At 41.1% G+C, this 20501-nt stretch overlaps 1 protein-coding gene across 1 annotated transcript in view; it reads right to left on the bottom strand.

The window, feature by feature from the left end:
* LOC128733374 (uncharacterized) overlaps nt 1–17579 on the bottom strand; it is a 105484-nt gene extending 87905 nt beyond the window's left edge. Inside the window, exon 1 of the mRNA XM_053826929.1 lies at nt 16897–17579. The gene's annotated coding sequence lies outside the window, so the exon portion shown is untranslated. The remainder of the gene's footprint in view (nt 1–16896) is intronic.
* Nucleotides 17580–20501: the final 2922 nt, after the last annotated feature.

Genomic DNA, 20501 nt, shown 5'->3' with positions numbered 1-20501 from the left:
CAAGCTAGGAGGTGCGATGCTGGGTGGTTTCCGGCTGCCTGACTTCAAAACCGAGGTTTTGGGCAGATGGCGGAGCCACACGGCCTAGCTAATTGGTAAGCCTAATGAGTTATTTTAATTATTTTTTTCGTTTTAGCTTATGAAGCATCTACTGCTATACATATAGTAAAAACTTTGGCCAAAACGAGTTTTAATACTGCACATGGATACCAGAATGAAAAATTAAATTAACTATTAGAAGCACTTATGGAACCTCAAAGGACGCTACTTTATTTCATACGAAGGATTGCTGGTGAGATTGTTCTATTTTTACCTATATATACCACATTTCACCTTAATATCATATTAATACTGTTATTATTATTGAAATCATAAATGTGGAAGGCTGGATGATGGAGTGGATTGCCAACCTGAATCCTTAAGGTCTGAAGCAAATATGGCACTTCTCAATTCAAAACAAACAAATCATCACATGGGTTAAAGTTGGTACAGCGAATTTGATTATTACATGGAAGAATCCTAATGCTGGAAGGCGACTCTTATAACCCCGGAATGCGCACAAGTGCCTCTGCTTGTGGGTCCGCCCAATCCCTTTTGGCCCTTCTGTAACAGCATTAGTGTGAAACTCATTTGATAATCAAATTTGGATCTACTGTAATTCTACCCACATACATTGGCAAGTCCTTGAAATGATGGTGGCTTTCCCCTACTACTACTACTACTACTACTTACGGGTTGGCAAATCTATTAATTTGCTTAAAAAGAGCATTTAAAAATAAGTACTGCTCAATAAATTGGCACACGATTTTTAATTGTCTTTAAATATTCTTCAAAGTATATTATTCAGTATATTAAAATACACATATTTTCTGTAGACTGTTTCTCGCTAGGACTCATATTTAGTACTAGTTGAGCCCGAATCTTACGATCCGGAAAATATAAGTGTATTCAGAATTCAGAAAACTGCTGATACATTCCGATGGCCAGTGTTTGCGAAGATGTTTAATCTTTGTATTTATTCTTTGAGTTCTTATATTGTATAATATAGGTCAAAGATGACATTGCCGTTAACTGAAACGAATAGTTTTATGGTCGTACTGGATTTTATTTAACTGAATAAAAACTTCTGGCTGTTTGCAATATTTATGTACTCTGATTAGGGTAAAATGTCGCACAGAAAATTCTTAATCGTTTGCTATCATTAACTCATTTTTTTGAAATTTTGCGATTTGGTCCGGTCTGATTTAACACCGACCAAATGATATCGCGACAAGCAACCGAGTTGAGCAGTCGAATCAAGCAATCGAGTCAAGCAGTTGGGTCGAGCAGTCGAGTCGAGCAGTCAACTCGAGCAGTCAAATCGAACAGTCAAGTCGAGTAGTTAAATCGAACTGTTCAGTCAAGCAGTCCGGTCGAGTAGTTGAGTCGAGCAGTCAAGTCGAGCAGTTGAAACTAGTAGTCTAGTCGAGCACTTGAGTCGACCAGTCGAATCGAATGGTTTAGTCGAGCAGTTGAAACTAGTAGTCTAGTCGAGCACTTGAGTCGACCAGTCGAATCGAATGGTTTAGTCGAGCAATCGGGTCAAGCGGTTAAGTAGAACAACAGTCGAGCGGTTCATTCCAGTAGTCGAGTCGAGTAATCCAGTTGAGCAGCTGAGTCGAGCAGTCGAGTAGTGCAATCGAGCAGTTGAGTCGAGTAGTCCAGTTGAGCAGTTGAATCGAGCAGTTAAGTCGAGCTGTCGAATCAAACAGAAGTCAAGCAGTTGAGTCGAGCAGTCAAATAGAGTAGTCTAGTCGCGCAGTTGAATCGAGTAGTCTAGTCGAGCAGTTGAGTCGAGTAGTCTAGTCGCGCAGTTGAATCGAGTAGTCTAGTCGAGCAGTTGAGTCGAGCAGTTAAGTCGAACAGTTCAGTCAAGCAATTCAGTCAAGCAGTCCAGTCGAGCAGTCGAATCGAACAGTCTAGTCGAGCATTTCAATCGTGCAGTTTGGTCGAGTAGAAAGTCAAGCAAATGTGTCAAGCAGTCGAATCGGGTAGTTAAGTCAAGCAGTCAAGTCGATCTGTCCAACCAAGCAGTTGAGTCAAGCAGTTAAGTCAAGCGGTCGAATCGAACAGTTCAGTCGAGCAGTCTAGTCAACCAGTTGACCAAACGAGCAGTCCAGCAGTCGACCAGTGAGGTGACTGAGAATACAACCCAATGCTACGAAAGCATGACGTCCTGTCAGGGACCTGTTTTTAGTTACCGATAAGCCGCTTATGACGTCCTGCCAGAGACCTGGTTTTTGGTACAGACATAAGCCTCTTATATAAATAGAAGATTTAATACAGTATGATTTCGAATTTGGCAACAAATGTGTGTCGCCAAAATTTAAGTAGAATAGTTTATGAGATATGTACTAAAGTGGAAATTTTGCTTAAAGAAAGAAAGTATATGTGCATAAACACAAAATTTCTCCGGCTGCGGTACACCAATTTGGAGTCACTTTTTTTCATATTAAACATGAATTTGCTATCGATTAGTTGAACTTCATTTTTCTGTAAGAATTATAGTATTGTTGATATTTGTGAATTTGTTCACAACAAAACAAAAAAGAATGCATTTTTTTTGAATAATTTCAACTTTATCAAAAATTCTGAACAAGAATAAACCATTTTAAAAATTTTATTTCTTGTGGGCCTTAAAGGCCGATAAAAAAGGAAGAAATCAGGGGGTTAATGATAAACAGTCGGTTGAAAATTGTAGAAGTTATGACCATTTTATTAAAACAGTAATGTTTGCGCATTTGAATATTATGTTCATGCAAACACCCTCTTACTTTAAACTTTTATCCTCTCACTTGTCCACATGCAACAAATACACCTCATTTTCGGATCCAGCAACCAATTTAACATGAAAAATCACCTTCAACTTACTGAGTTCACGATTTTTGTTTTATTTTGCTAACTAGTGTTATATGTTATTAATAACAATTTCATATGGTAACTATGGCGACAACTGAACGAATACTGTAGTGAAATTGGAAAAATTGTTCAATTTTACGTGGAAATTCCAGTAGTTACTTGCAAAATGCAATCTTCTAATAAGAACAACATAAAAGGCACATATTTTGTGATTCGAATGGTATGCGAACCATAAAAATATATTCTGAATTGGCTGAGCATTAAGCGTTCAAAATCTATCACTTTTTCGCGTCACGGTCATCTTTGCTTTTCTAGCATGCCACCCTATTAAAGTAAGACGTTGTCCTACGTCAAAAAAAATAAAAAGACGAAAAGCAAATAAAAATTAAATAAAAACTGTTAGAAGCTGGTCTAACCCTTGTAACATGTGACCATGTCCCATAGTAAATGTAAATATTTATTGAAAAAATTGTATTTGTTTTTGCATGTTAGGAGTTAGGTTTGGAATAATGTTAAACTTTAAAATTAAATCCCCTATCAAAACGCCGCGGTTACCAATGGTGACAACACACGGGCCGATCGGTAGCAGAGGAGTGGCGTAACGCTGAGTTCCGCCTAAGCCTGCGAGAGGGCGTTGCGAGCCTATCAAAAGGGGTCGAGGCTTTTTGGTTGGGATTGTTGAAGCGATCGGACGCGTGTCCGCCGTTCTGATATATATACGGAGTTTGCCACGTGGTTACTTTTTGGTCGAAAGATTGAGAAGCTTACGAGAATTGTGTCGCGAAGTGCCGTGCGTGACCAGACGATAAACCCGCTGAAGCTTCGATCCGTCATTCCGGCCGAGGCACGGCCTGTGTAGTGGAACGAGTACCCGTAGGCCGTGTGGCCGTGTAGTGCGTGAAGATTAACTCCGCCATCCCAGTGTCCAGAGAAAGCTTCTCTTAATATTCCGGTGTGCTAATCCGCAAGTGAAAAGTTGCGACAAGCCGTCGAGGAGCATCCTCCCGTTGAGTAGCGAGCCGGTGCTACGCTATACTGTCCCCGCCTCTGAATATCATCCTCCCACAATGCTACGGTCCCGTGTTAAGCCAAAACAGACCACGCGTTCGGGGAAACTAACGATCGACAAAACCAGGTTAGATAGGCCGCCCCCTGGGATGTATGGTAAGTCTCAATGCTCTCATCAACATAAGTAGAACCCTTTTACTTACACCCTGGTACCCTGGAGATAACTAGCAGTGCTACGCTGTTGTCGCTTGTCAATACGTACAGGGAAAATAGCAGCTGGAAAGTTTTACCCCGATCGCCATATTCACCAGACTATGGAATTCCAAAGAGATGGCCTTTGACAAACGCGTAGCTCAATCAATGTGAGAAATATAGGAAAAGATTCCAAATTCTATCTATCTGCCAGAACGTAAAAAGTACATTTTAATAAAAATAATAATTAAGTTGTATATAAAAATTTAATGACGACAACATGAACCTTGAAATAAATCAATTCGCTCAGTTTTAATCGCTCTAATTAGGTTATCTATGTATATGGGGGTGATTTGGGCAAAATGGAGTATTCTTGCATTTCGCACAGTGTAGAATGGATAGAATTTGATTCTTCTGATGTTTTGACAAAATTTGTGGAAGCTATTTGAGTTCGTTTCACGGGCGGCAAATAAGTTTTTATACTGTTTAATTAGCTGCGCAGGATGAAACCATCACCAATCGATTTCCTGCATTTTTTTACATAAGAATATGTATCTTGTATGATTCCAAACCAGCGACTTCTAATTCTTGGGATTACGAGTTCGTTTTTGCCCATTGTGCAATGTTTTAAAACAAATGAGAAAATAAATCTGATGCAAAACTGAGTTTTGAGAATGGCTTCTTAATTACGATGCAAAATTGTTAGAACCAATACTCTAAGCTGTTTAAAAAGGTGAATGAGCTTTTTTCGGTTATTAGCTGCTGTATGCAAAATAAGATTAATTCACTATATGATGACCAATTTTCAAAAAATAATGTATTGGAGAATACAACAAATCGAAAATCTACCAAGTTCATGCAAAAACTTTACTTTCAGTTTTTTGCGGTCTCGGAGGGAAAGGGTTACATTTGTTTTATTCTGCAACAAATTAGAAGAGTTTGATGCCATTTCAGTTTCAACTGGAAGGTCGGCTGATGTTGTTCACTAAGAGAAAACCAATGAGCGACGCTGTGTCAACATCTTTTTACAGCATCACAATGTCGAATGCAGCGTCGCAACTTCGCAATTTTAGTTGACGGGGTGTCAATAATTTGCGCTGAGAAATAACGCAACGTAAGTTGTACAGTGAAATTAAAAACCAAGCATTCTAGTACTACATATCATACATATATGAAAACAAGAAGATAATAGCTCACGCAAAAATTTCTAAATAACTTGCAAGACTCAATTTCTCGCACTCGCGCCAACTTCCCAGTCATAGTTTTTAACTCTACGTCCCATATCCGAGCCAGTTCAATGACTCTTTTGCACTGATGATCCATACCCTATCGATCGATTGAATTGACCTTACCGTTATAGGTGGAACGCGTTTTTGCTTTCAGTAAACTGCGCGTACAAAAGAAAGGCGTAGCATCTATTTGCCACCCACACCCATCCAACCAGTGCAGTGAGTGAAACGCTGGGCGGTTGTCGCTTGGTTGTGGCTTTCATCGAATCACAGACAATACCCAAACGAACGAAACCCGGTAGCTTTTTCTCATCGTTGTTGAAAGGTAGTTATAATTGTCAATTAGAGTGGTACCGTCACTCGAATGATCTACCGCTGCCATCGATTTCGATGACAAACCGATTCTACCATTAAATTGGCGCGGAATAAGTTGTGGGTGTATAGACGTCGATGCGTGGGATGCCCATGGGAAAGCAGAATTTATGCAAATTAGAATGGATTGTACAAATATGCTACTTGAAAGCGTTTTTCTGGTCGATGTGGGCGGGCGAGCAGATGCAGCCGTGCGAAATTTACTGAAAACATTTATTCTTTTGGAAAACTTTGATGGATTATGTACATAATGTTGTTAACTTGAAATCGATCATAACACGATTCCACCACAGTTATGTGGTATGGCCTATTTGCGAAGGCATTATTGCTCAAAATTGATGATTGATGGATAAAGTACGTGCTCGCCTTCTAAATGCCCACGCGGTTTGGCAATCCGAGCGGAGGGCCGTCCAGTTGTCAAAGCAAAGGCTGCCGCCCGCTGGACATCGGTAGATCTTCCCAGCAGTGTCGTAGCGATAGACCGGTCCGCGGAAAGCGGTCGCGGGTTTATAATGTGCACAAACAAATTAACCTGGCAGTTAAAAGTATGAATAAGAAACGGTTTATGCGTTCTCATTTTTTGGAGTTGCCGCGTTCACTGAACTCTCTTTTCGGCGCGGTGGTAGCCTGAGTTGTTGAGCAACATAAATTATTCATGTTTAGAGTCAAGTGGAGCTTACCATTCGCAGTAGTTACTGGACGGTCCGGCTCACGCATACCGGAAAGGGCCAACTAACTGACTTGCCGTTTGCTGTGCTTTTCAAATGCTGTATGCTGCGCCATTCCGCATTACGACATATTCGTCCGTACGTGTGCAAAGGGGGTAGGCGACAAATGCTTTCCATAGCTGGCTAAAAGAACCGTGCGGTTAGATAGGCCATTTAATTCCTCATACATCAACGGTCGCGTCGATCTGATTGACAGCCGGCAGGTTTGCTGTGGCTCCGTTAATTGTACGTTTCAATCGGTTCGGCTCGCAATCGGCTCGATTTGGCGTTTGCAGATTGTGGCAGTGATTAACGAGCGGAAATCGGGTGTACATTAGCTGGAATCGAGCTGTTTATTGGAGGAAATTTCTTGCGAACATAGAGCATTTTCACATCAATTAGCAAACGCTTCACGAACGGACTTTTCTAGTTTCCAAACCACTTGACAAAACTATTGCTTTTCGAATCAAAATGTATCAATTTAAAGTTATATTTATATGCATGATGTAATAAATTGGCTCAAAAATATTTTAATTTCGAATGAGACGTCAAGTACTCAAATTCAGACACTTTATGGGCACGTCCTACCAAGGCCAGCAAAACTGGAGAAACAAAACGAAACCTCCATCTGCAGCTGTGTATCATTCGAGTGAAACCCGTCCGAATCGAGTCTGTTCGTAAAAGGGCAAAATAAATATGTACCTACTTGCAAAAAAATTGAACTCGTCCCGCAAATCAACTCAGCAAATCAGCACGCAGCGCAAAGGTAAGCCAAAGTGGTCTGTCCCTGTTTGTGGCGTCTTGCCACTTTTCGTCAACTCTCCGGCGGGTATGTCTGAGACCGACCGTTTTTCCAATTCAATTTCCATCACACTTTCCTTCGGCTTTCACGAATTGCGCCGCCTCTCGCTAGAACTTGTTCGTACGGTTAGCCACCGCCGTAGGACGATATGTTACGGGTTACGACACGGAAATTTATTTATAAAATGCGCATGAATTACCACCGCCGTCGTCGTCGTCATCATCGTCGTCGGCCAAGTCCACCGCACACTGTTGACGTCCAGACAACTTTGCTGGAGCAGAACTTCTTCTCATTACCCCTCAACCTTGCAATCCGATGCGTAAAATTCACATCGCGTATCGGGCGAATGTAGAGCAAAACTGTCATGTATTCCGCGACAAGGCTGGAACTTTTAACCTCCAGAACAGTAAGGCGAATGCGACAAAATGTGGGTCAGTTGACTTCCAAGACGACTTATCCAGTGTGTGTTTGGACTGTCTTTTATTGGCAGAGTTTGATGCCATCTGCTTCTGATCAAACTTTTATTGAATTATATATGTAGTGGATTATGCTCCCGACAGAATCTAATCTAAATGGAGTCTGCAACCCCAGACCGTAGAGTCTGGGTTCTTTCGCGCTGTATTTATAATGTGCATCTGTTTTTAATGGGATTTTATTCTGTGCTCACACGGTCTGTAACAGGCAGAAAAGACACAGCAGAATTTCATTCGGTTGTCAATATTTTACTGTACTGTTGCTGGCCAAAGACTTTTTGCTTCCTGAGTGAGTTAGATGAAAAACTATGTCGAAACTTTTTGGACACTTTTGTTTTACTTTCCGCGCTGAGTTTTGAACTGAAACTCGAACAACAAAAGCAAACACCACAGCAATTTGCACGGCCGTGCCAGCAGCGTCTCGAGAGCAATGTACAGCACAAGGAGAATATTTCCGAATCTGAGATTCCGACCGTACTGGGAAAGTGACAGTCTACAATGTGATAGCATCGGCAGAGCACAGTACAACATGAACCGTCTGTCATCATCACTTCGCAGACAACGATGAGATCTTCCGTCATCACGTGTCGGTGCATTGGAAAATGTGCATTCGAACGATTCTTACGTAAGATGGCAGTCACCGTCGAATGGGATAATTTGCCCCTCACTGCGGGACGACGTAGTTGACAGCCGAAGAACGTCGCTCGACGGTAGATATAAGTTGAGCTTGAGATGTGCGAAAGGTAGGCAGGCTCACGTGTGTCTGCCGCTATCTACTATGGAATGACGATCGACGCGCAGTTATTTAGTGCAGTACGAAGTAACTTGCGATGATGTAATGGAAAAATTACTATCATAGAGCTGTATATGGTGAAAAACAAACGCTCCAAGCTGGTACTGCCTGCCGGGAACTGTCGTGATTTACCTGTTAATAAATTGAGGCAGACTTTGTTTCAGAAGGTCTATATTTTCGCAGTAACATTAAAACAATCTTTTAAAGGTTAATTTCATACAGACTACTCACACATAATGAGATCAACAAAACTATAAAATTATATAATTGTTGCAACTTGTACAGGAAATGAAACAATACCATAAGAACGCTGACAGTGTTTGCTGATGTTCTGAATCTGAACTGAATGTCCATCTCCCATTCTCAACCATATCATCACTTTCTAAATCAGTGATGGCCAAACTGCGGCCCACGGGCCGCATACGGCTCTTGTATCTGGCCCTTGCGGCCCGCGAATTGGTTTGATGAATGGTGGACGGGAACTATAGGTTGAATTTATTATTGTCAGAAGTCATTTCGGAACGCGGATCTATTGATGAGATCGCATTATGCTTATACCGTTATATATATACATTCCAAAGCATTGGACCAAGAATCAAACCCTGTGGAACATTTGCTGCAATCCAGACCAAGCGCATCTCATGTCTGTCTCATAGTGTCCTCATAAACCAACACAAAAAAATATATCCTCAGATATCTTGAGCTTTAGTGAACTATATGGCTTCAGCAGCCACCCCGTGACGGAATTACCTATACTATGACACTGTTGAAGAAGTTAATTCAACAAATGAACTGGGATCAATTATTAGCTATTGGATCCATTAATGATGTAGTTGGCCGTTTCTACGAAGAGCTCTTTCGTATCTTTCGAAAAAATGTACCGTTAAGAAAAAGCAAACGTGAAATTCGCAAAAATCTGCCGTGGTGAAATGCTAACCTTCGGAATCTTCGAAATCGTCTTCGGAAAGCCAGAAAACGTTACTTCAAGTGTCGGAGTGAGTCGCGAAAAATTGAAATGCGTGAAAGTGAGGCTCAATTCAACTCTTTGGACGCTTCAAGCTTTCGTGATTACATTCGTCGCACAAAAGGAAATGTAAAAGCGGACCCAAAGTCGTTCTGGAGCTACGTTAAAGATCGTCAATCTACAAAAGGGATACCGGAAAACATGCAGCACCACGGAATGATGTAAATATGCTTCGAATGAATTTTTCGGCCCACGATGTCCTGTTTATGCTTAAGCTGCAATCCATCGATAAATCAAAAGGACCCGGTCCTGATGAGTTGCCACCTTTCTTTGTGAAAAATTGTGCTGGTGCTCTTGCGTACCCTGTCAGTATCCTGTTCAAATGTTCGATCGCAGGGGGTTATTTTCCAACCATTTGGAAATCTGCTCAATCACACCGATGAACAAATCTAGTTCTCTTAACGATTTTGGTGCACGATGAACTCTACCAATCTGTTAAATCCATAATTGCTGTAGATCAACATGGTTTTATGAAAAAAATGCTCAACCACAACAAACTTGCTTAGCTACGTTTTGACTCTTGGGGCAAAATGGAAAAACGACAACAGATCGACGTTGTGCACGTCGGTTTCGCCAAAGCTTTTGACAAGGTTCCACACATTCTAGTCGGTTGAGAAGTTCAAAAGAATAGGGTTACCAGAATGGATAACACAATGGATCCTGTCTTATCTCACGGATCGGAGTCGGAGCTCAACAGCGAAGGTTGGCGGTGTCTGCTCTACCCCATTCCAAATTTAGTCCGGTTTACCTCAGGGCAGCGTCCTGGGGCCATTGCTATTCGTTTTATTGATGAACGATTTATGCTGGAAATTAAAGTCGTCAAAATTATTATACGCTGACAACCTCAAATTATACCGACCGAGTAATCACGACGCTGACAGATTGTTGAGCACTTCAATCGGATATCAACACGGTCATGGATTGGTGCAGTCTGAACGGAATGGAAGCAAACGTGAACAAATGCTGCATAATATCATTCACCAGGTTACGTGCACCAATTGTGTTTAATTACTTTATGGTAGCAACTAGCTTGCAACGTAAGACGATTGTGAAGGATTTAGGAATTCTGATTGACAGCAAACTTAGATTCGTAGAACACATCTCTGCTGTTACGGCTAAGGCATACCCATTAATAGGGTTTGATTGTTTTCCTCTGAATCTTACAATTAGTTCTCGGTTGGTCAAATATGATTTTGCAATTTATCTTTTGCAATTTATAAAGAAGCAAAGGTATGTCAACGCGATCAAATGCTTTGTACTGGATGAATATCTCGCTTCCTCTGTGGAGCTAGGTGCTTCGACCTTTGGAAACAGATGGAGCAGGATACATTCGGCTGTAAACGAGGCCGCAACCGCGCTGCTAGGTGAATAACCCTCGAATGCACAAAATGATTTGTTTGACAGGGAATTACCAACAAGCAATAAAGAGGAAAAAACCTTGGAAAAACTATCTAAGAATTGTCTCAAGGGAGAATTTGCCCAAGGATCGACGAGTGTGGAGTGAGTTGACCACGATCCTGAGAAGGTCAGAAGTGTCAGAAGGAGAATAGAGATTGTGAAGAGCTAGTAGAACTATCCCGGGATAATGAAAGCGCAGGTTCTATGAGAAGGTGAACCAATCTAGTAAAGGATACTTACCGAAGGCTGATATGTGTAGGAACGAGGAGGAAAACCTGGTCACAAACAAGCGCGAGGTGTTTGGCAGGTTGAAACAATTCTTCGATGAGCGTCTTAACGGTGATTTAACAGAAGTAAAAACGGAAGTTAACCTAGAAGTACTAACAAACAACAACAGTGTGCCGACTGTCAATCTTGAAGAGATCCGGTGAGAAATCGGACAGCTGAAGGACAACAAAGCTACCGGAAAAGATCGACTTCCGACAGAACTCTACAAAAATGGTCAAGAAACGCTGGCAATGGCACTTCACTAAATAATTTCGAAGATTTGGAAGGAGGGGAAACTACCGGAGGAGTGGATGGAAGGTGTGGTTTGTCCCTTCTACAAAAAGGGCGATTGGTTAGATTGTTGTAATTACAGCGGCATTACGCTGCTTAATGCCGCCTACAAGGTGTTCTCCCAGATTTTGTTACGTCGTCTATCCACAATAGCAAGAGAATTGGTAGGGCAAATTTTTACTCTCTGACAAATCCTCCAGAAATGTCGGAAGTACAACGTCCCAACGCATCATATTTTCGTGAATTTCAAAGCAGCATACGATACAATCAAGTGCGAATAGCTATGGCAGTCTGCCATTGGCAGATAATGCACGAGAACGGTTTTCTGTACAAACTGACGCGGCTGATCAAAGCTACCCTGGAAGGAGTGATGTGCTAACAGCGCGTTTCGGGGACACTCTCGAGTCCTTTCGAATCGCGCAGAGAACAGGGGATGGACTGTCCTGTATTTTATTTAACATTTATTTAAAGGTGTGATCCGACGAGCGGGTATCGAAACGAGAGGAAACGATCTTCAGCAAGAGTAGCCAACTCTCAGCCTTCGCAGACGGCCTCGACAGCATTACTAGAAACCTTGGGCAGGCGGAGGTAATCTACGCCTGACTTAATTGAAGGATTGGGTTACAAATCAATGAATCAATGCGTCGAAAACGAAATATATGGTGGGAAGAGGCTCCAGAGACAGCAACGTTTGCCTCCCACGGACAGTGACTGTTGACACCTTCCTTGACGGCGATCAAGTGTAAATGGTTGATGAGTTCGTATATTTAGGATTCCTGGTCACCACCGACAAATATACGACTAACGACATTCGACGATGCATTTAAGCTGAAAGTCGAGCTTATTTTTCCCTCCGCAAGACGTTTCGATCAAGAAGCATACACCGCCGCACAAAGCTGACGATGTACAAAACGCTAATCAGACCAGTAGTCCTCTACGTACTTGAGTCAGCAACTTTGCTTACGAAAGACGTACGTGCACTTGTCGTATTTGAACGAAAGATGTTGCGGACTGTGGAGAGTGGTGTAGGCCTATGAACCACGAAGTTGCAGGCACTACTTGCAAAGATTTCCATCGTAAAACTGGCGAAAGTTGGAAGACTACGCTGGGCCGGCCACATCACAAAGATGGCGGACGACTGTGCAGTGAAACCCGTTATCTTCAAGAACTGCACCAACCTAAAGAATAGAGGAGCTAGAAGGCTCGACCAAATTGAAGCCAACTTGCGTGTTTCAAGACGCTCAACGAATTGGCGACGAGTAGTCCAGGACCGAGTACAGTGAAGAGGAATTCTTGATATGGCAAAAGCCATTCTGGGTCTATGCTGTTTCGACGAAGTAAGAAAAAATATTCATTGCGCAAGGTGCCAGTGTGTATGAAGTTGTACATTAACTTATTTTTCTTGCTTAAGTGTATGAAGGAAGAATGTAGGCTGTGCTCAAAGCGGCACTACTCGCTCTGACGGAACTGCTTCCGAATGCTGTGTTATTTTATAGGTATTGGGCAATGCTCATGTCCGCCATTGCCACAATCTAGGTCAGCTCTCCGAGTGGATGAACCAGCAACACCTAAGCGTGAGATGAGGTTCTTATTCCCATTACCCGGTTTGTTATGTGGCGACTGGCGAGTTTATCTAGGCCGTGGTTGTAGCATACTCATTCGTTTAATAAATAATTACAAAACCTATTATGTTGTAATAATGTCTTAATGTTAATTAAAAATACAATGCTATAGCAACATTTATATCGCATACAGAATTATTCAAAACGATCGTCAATTCAAATTGTCGGCGGCCATACCGACGAATCATTAAAATTGCGTCGTGTGATGTTGTATAATGATTTGCCAGTCGTTGACTTTACAAGGTTGACTGTCTCAACTGTTTTATTTCTTTCAATTACTACCACATTATAACTAAAGTTGCCCCACTCCTTAATGATCCTACCATTATTTCATCATACCAAAGAACTCCCATTTTTGCTAAATGAAAAGTAATTAAATTTTTTTTATCGCCGTGCTTGGTGGCAAAATGTCAATTTCAACACGTTTGAAGCCAACACTCAAACAGTGCTAATAGATTTTGTGGAATCAGAATAAGGGAAAGATCGCGAAAAAAAAGGTTTGTAGAAGATTTTAGTAATTAAATTAGGCAACAGTGCATTCTGATTAGTACCGTACGGTTAGCTTCAAGGTACGATGCTGGTCTAACAAGCTAGTCGTCGTAAGTTCGAATCTCGGCTGGGTGGTGCTGCTAAAGTTTGCTGATATCCCAAAAATATTATTTGTACGTGGGGAGAAGACGCGACAGGAAAGCTACTTATTGGGTATAATCCAATCCATCACAAGTTTAATATTATAAAGAACGGATATTAATTGAACTAACATTTATCCGACCATCGCCATCCTTTTGAAAAAGAACTCTTAATTCCACTGTCTTAAGAAAAAGTAAAACTATGTCATGTCATAAAACAACTGAGAACCTTTCACAACGAAGCAAAAAAAAATATTAGCTTTGACACCATGACAAGCCGACTACAATATCTGTATGCTGCTGCCGCTGTTTGGTTGATAATAAAATTCTGGTTGCCATGGTAACTTAAACAATGCAAGCTTCACCATGCTACAAGCATACCTAAAGATATGGAAATTGTTCTTGCAAAACAGCTCATTCGAATGTTGGTTTCATTATTTCACAACTATTTGATATTAGCATATAAGGCATATTGCCTACAGTTCTAAATCAAAATAGAAGCAAGTGATGAAGCATGATTTTTCGCTAGCTATGCCTTTGTCATCGCAGATTGTGGGTCACGTGATGATTTCACTGCTATAGAAAGAGAAAATTGGCTGGTAGAACTTTCTGATTATGATGTGGAACGTTGAATTGCCAACTTGCTGGTTAGCTGGTTCCTGCATGCGTGAAAAAAAACTGCACACATATAAAAATGATGCAAAATTTTGATTTCACTAAATCGTATCAGACTGCGGTTCCACACAAACTGAAGCGCATTTTTGACGTTGGCGAAAAAATGAACATTTTTTATGAAATTTTCACTTTGCTTAAAATATGGAATTTACTCTTCTGATGATTTAGTTTTTATGGAGCAATAGATATGATCCCGACCGACGAAAATTAAAGAAGTGAAGAGTATTTTAGGCATTCGTGAGCACTAGGGCTTCAGTGTAATCTATCGAAAAGTTGTGCATTTTTAAATTTTGTCTCAGATGTATCCATCGAAAAGGAAACGTTCTTTTTTCATTCCTCATCGAATAGCACCAGCATTGACATTTTCGCTGCTCCCTAAAACAAGTTGCCTTTTTGCGGCACTCGTCTACCAACAACCGGCCGAACCTTTCTGGTCACTACAAACCCAATGACCATACCATCATCATCATTAATACCATCACCGGAGCGCGCACGGGTGCTGCTTTATCGATAAGGGTTTTCCAGTCACGTATCGCAACCGAAAGAATGTTGAAAGCGTAATTAATTTCCTCCTTGCTGGTCGGGCTAGCTGGCTGGCTGGTTGGTGCGCTAAGTCCGTGCGTGAAAGGTTTCCTTCGGCCAATCTGCTGTTAGCGAACGTGGTTCAGCGGTTCAGCCAGGGGATCCCACTGGCAGTTGTTCGTTTGAATTTTTCTTAGAATTAATCATCACAATCAACACGCCACCGTCGGCAGCCGCTGTCGACGATCGTGTGCACACACACGTACACTTTCCTCATGCGGGATATCATTGCTTCGGCGGTGTTGAATCGTTTGGTGGCGGAATACATGGGAAATATAATGTTTAACAACAATTTAACTCCCGCAGAGGAGGGTGACCGCTGTGGGGGGAAATAAATTAATGACTATCTCCTTGGGCAAAGTTTACATGTTTACTGTTCCGCTTCTTAATTTTGATTGACAACAAATTCAACGAGCAAGAACTAAATGAATGGTCATTCTGGGTGGGGCCAGCATAGAAGAAAAGAAACGCTAACCAACCATCTGTGGCGACAATGGGGTCATTATGCATGCAGCTAACATACAGCCCTTCGATGAAGTGCAAATGGGATTTTTAAAGTCGTCTGTGCCGATTAGGTGCGTCAATTAATGCCGCGCTTTGAAATAGGAAATTACGGTGCATTGTTGAGCGACTGGTCCACATGGGTTATTTCAATCTAATGAATCTAATGAATCATTTGGAAAACAACCCGAGCCCCTCCACTAGACGGGGTCAGCTGTTTCGGAACCCGTTCCTTCCAATCATTAATCTTAAACACGGTAGAGAAAAAAAGCAACTGATACCATCTTGGCTATAAAACGAATTTTTACACACTTTTCAAAGTTTTACCGGTGGCCGATGTCTGAGAAGGGTAACATTTTACGACCGCCTTTTTTTTTGGAGCAGATTGATATTTCACGGAATGTGATGATATGGGGAAAGCTTTTCTTTAGGGCGTCACTCGGTTCGAAAAAAAAAATGCGTGGGTTTAGTCGTAACAACGAGTAACAGCACAATGGCATAACCATAAAACGCCCAAGTGAATGTTATCGTCTGTGATTTTTTTTTTCTTGCTCGAAGACTAGAAAGGTGTGCTTTTTCACCAAGGCCCTGGGGCTTACATTTTTAAATTAAAACTTATCATCTAATAAATCAAACTGAACCAGCTTAGATTAGTAATAGATTTTAACTTCAACCCAAATTTGAATACCCAGCTTTAAGGGATACGTAACGAATGGAGCCAACAATCGGAGACTATAAATTTCAAAAATCAAAAAAAGGCATTTGCACAGTGTGACTCAACGCAAGCTATTCCAGGGGGACATCACTCTGAAAAGAGATGTAAAGAAGACGAACCTCGAAATTTCCCATCGCGATGGACCGCGTACCTATCATGTATGGCGGGGTCATAAAAGCAGCAAGAGAAAACCGAATTCCTTAGAATATTTCTACTTTCCGAACTATGTACCTTCTCTAATATACGATCCGAAGTCGCTCTGCGTTGCCTGGGCAATCGCCTAGTTTGTTTTGCTTCCTTGCTTCACAAAGCGAACCGGGAATCGGGACGTCGCGTGACTTTGATGAACGCAAGAGGCACGGGAAGAGACTCCGAAAACGGTCGAGCCGAAAACAAAAACAACAAAAAATCGAACAAAAGATTTGTAGCGATGATTAAATAGAAGCCGGTAAGCGCTTACATTTCGTGCTCGGCCTCCTAGAGAAAAGGCAAGTCGATATTCAAACCTGCTTCTTTGCTCCAAAACACGCAGGCAGAAGGGTTTCTCCGGTTTTCGGTTTCTTCTTTTTCGTTGCAAGTCAGGTACGTTTTCGGCAGCCTGGAGTAGTGGAAACGCAACCATAAGACAAAAAGTGACATTTTCTGTGATATATGAGATGTTTTCCAAATGTTTCACAAGAAGCTATCGGTTAATGAAGTCACAGGAAGTCGAACGTACCTGATTAAATGAGAAGAATCAGCTGGCTTTGGATGCTTCGTGGTTTCCAATGAAAACTTCAAACCTTACTTTCAGTTTTTTGACAGCTCACAACCAGATGTAACCAAACAAAAATATAATTTTATACACACTTTTTTTTCAACTACGGGTTCATAGCACTGAGAAGGAAAATATTTAGGAATGGCAACTTATCATCCAATCACTCAACAATTTTTCACTGTTGATCAACAATACGCTCAACTCCAAAACACAACAGCGGCATAACCTCAAAGTAATCCTCTTACTCACTGTGATTAGATTTCTTCTGCTTCCATACCAACCAGGGAAAGCCACCTTATCAGGCATAACTCACTACCCATATCAACGTTAATTGAATTGTTTTCTCTCACCACACATTGATTGTTTTGCACATTTATTTTGGCTTTCCTACATCGCATCATCCATCTACGTGCGACGCCTATCGCAACAGATTAGAATTTTAGCAGCGATAGCGAAAATTCCACCACTAATTTTAACTTTCCCACACAGCCAGCAGTCGGAATCCACCACTTCTAACGAAGTCGTGCTTGTCTAGCAGCCTCGCAATAGCATCTACGCGACCGCGAACGTCCGCAAGTTTTGGCTGGAACGAACACACAAAAAAGCGACTATGATTATGATATTCAATCCGGAAACCGGCATCGAAAGCAAAGCACCACCCACTCTCCGCACACGATTCCAACGAGTGTCGAGGACAGACTGACAGAAGCGTCATATGCTGTTTAGCAGTTGCGACTAGAAAAGAAACGTATACGAAGCTAACCGTTTTGACCCGGTGTAAACATTGCGCGAGCGACACACGTGCGCTCTCTACTCGCTCGCGAGAGTCAAAACTACGACAGCCAAACAGAGAGAAATGATTGAATAAATTTCGTTCGGAAACAGTGCTGATCGCAGGGGTTAGCACAATCGCGGGCTGTTTCAAAGCTTACGCTTATGTGATTATAAATGTTTATTTTATGCACACGTTAGTGCGCTATTCATATGCAACGTACTCGAAGGTAGACTTAATTAATCGAACGAAGCGGGATGACTGCAAGCAGAATGATTAATCACCAGTGAAGAAATTTATGCGACGCAAAACATCAATGAAAAACACAAGGGAGAGACTACGACTACGTGCGTGCGTTTTGTTTTTACTCTCATCACAACTCTCTTCAGCCCACAATTTACTCAACGAGTACAACAAATGAGAAGAACGAGAGAGCACAACAGAGGAAAACAAACAACATAAATACAGTGCGACATGCAAGCGGTGTCCCATCCCAAATGTAAACATAAACATGAATGACCTTGGGTTCCCGCGAAGAAAGCAAGTAGGGAAAGTACGAATGTATAGTATGTATAGGACATCAGATACGTAAAGAACCGAATGTTCTTTGAACGTATTACGTAGGTACATAAAATATTGGAAAAATAGTAAATCAATGTGACCCTTATTGGATGCTGATTTTCATTTTTCTAGCTTTTGCTAGTACATTTCTAATTGCCGTAGTTAACTATAGTTTCTGAATATGTCCACAATATGTGACAACAGTGTAGTCCAAATAAAATGCTCGCGTTGCTTTGGATTTCTAGAAGGCATTATCCTCCACCTGGCGACTGAGTCGTCAGATTCCACTAACAGCACGTCCATAGGAATTTTTCAAATTATTTTTCACTTATGAGTTGAAAAATCTCAGAATTTTGTACAGAATAGTATTATAGTAGTAGTTTTATGAAAATAACAACCAGTCTAATTAGCGTTTTGTACATTATGCACTTTGTACGGGGGCTCAGATTGTTCGACCGCAAGTATTTGTGGAGTCCGTAGTAGGCCCGACTTCCGCTGATAATACGTCTTTTAATCTCACGGCTGGCATTGTTGCCAGTGAGCCAAGGTATACGAACTCGTCGACTACCTCGAACTCATCCCGTCGATTACCACGGTACTTTTTTTTTTTTTTTTTAATTAACCCTCCACACACCCCCGTTACCAAAAAGCTCACACAGAGAGCCCCCTGGTATCGGACACTTACAGACCTCAGCTAGTAGGAAAAAACTGGACAGCGAACAAACTAAACACAAATTTATAGCTGAGGTATTTACAAAAGAGGTATAATTACTAATTTATTACACAATGAGCACCCAGTGGAATTATTCCTTTTAAGGGGCTCAAAAATAAAAAATAAGCTTAACATTAAACTAAAAACAAAAATAAACTAGGCTACTGGTTTTAATCAACAAAAAAAAAAAGTTAATATTATTTTAATTTACATACGGTAGGTTGATACGGCTAGATTATATAATTACTTATATTAGTTTTGAGGTATTTTTTCACATTACATTTAAAGACATTGATGCTGGTGATCTGTTTGAATTCATCAGGTAAGGTGTTATAAGTTGAGGGACCGAAAAATGAAATTCGCGTCTGGCCTAGATTTGTGGTGGCTCTGCTACGCTGTATGAAATTTGCTCGACGAGTATTTTGCAATCTATTGCCAACATTTAAAGTCATATTATGGTGGTAATCTGGTTGGTGCAAGACTTTGTGAATATGAATAACAGTCTGCATTTCACGTAAGGCGAGGACAGGTAATATAGTGTGGCTATTATTGAAGTACAGTTGGACAGTTGGATAGAGTATTGGCAGTTTAAATATGGTTTTCAAGCATCTGTTTTGCAAGACTTGAATCTTTTTGAGTTTTGATTTACATGCATGACCCCATGCTATTGCTAAGTATTGGATTTGGGAATGGATGCAACCATAGTAAAACTGTAACAGTGCCTTTCTAGGAACGAAGCAACTCACTTTCCTCATGGCACCAGACAAAGATGAGATCTTCTGCTGCAAATGCCTAATTTGCTGATCCCAAGACAACGTAGAGTCAAGGTAAATACCCAGGTATTTAAAATTATCCACTTTTTCTATCAGTGTTTCATTAACACACAGGTTTAAATGACCGGTTGGTTTTTTCCTAGGTGGATGGAATACCATATATTTGGTTTTTGCCAGGTTAAGCGAAAGCAAATTCGCGTCAAAATATTGTGACAGAATTTTTAAATCCTGTTCCATTGCTGATATCACACTGCCAATGTCAGTGCAAGGGTAAAACAATGCCGTGTCATCCGCGAATAACCTTGGTATCCCTCTCAAATTTAAATTTCCAATGTCGTTGATGTAGCTTAGAAATAATAACGGACCAATATTGCTACCTTGCGGCACACCAACATCAATTTTCTGGAGTGCGCTGCGTGCATCACCAATTGTCACAAATTGTGTCCTATTGGTTAAATAACTGCGGATAATGTTATTTGCGACTCCTCTTATACCATATAATTCTAGCTTCTGTAGTAAGATATTATGATTAAGCGTATCAAATGCTTTTTTGAGATCGAGAAATAATCCTCCAACAAGTTTTTTTGACTCAATTTCATTGATTATGCCGTCTACTAGCTCTGTTATGGCGGTCATAGTACTGCATTGCTTTCTGAAGCCGTATTGAAATTTGTAAAGAGCATTATTTGCATTGAAAAAGTCTAATAGCCGAGAAACGAGCAATTTTTCTAAGATCTTGTTGAAGACC

This window comes from Sabethes cyaneus, chromosome 1, assembly GCF_943734655.1.
Source record: "Sabethes cyaneus chromosome 1, idSabCyanKW18_F2, whole genome shotgun sequence".
Lineage (NCBI taxonomy): Eukaryota > Metazoa > Arthropoda > Insecta > Diptera > Culicidae > Sabethes > Sabethes cyaneus.
The sequence above is the reverse complement of the archived record's forward strand: the minus strand, read 5'-3'. Positions and strand labels throughout refer to the sequence as shown.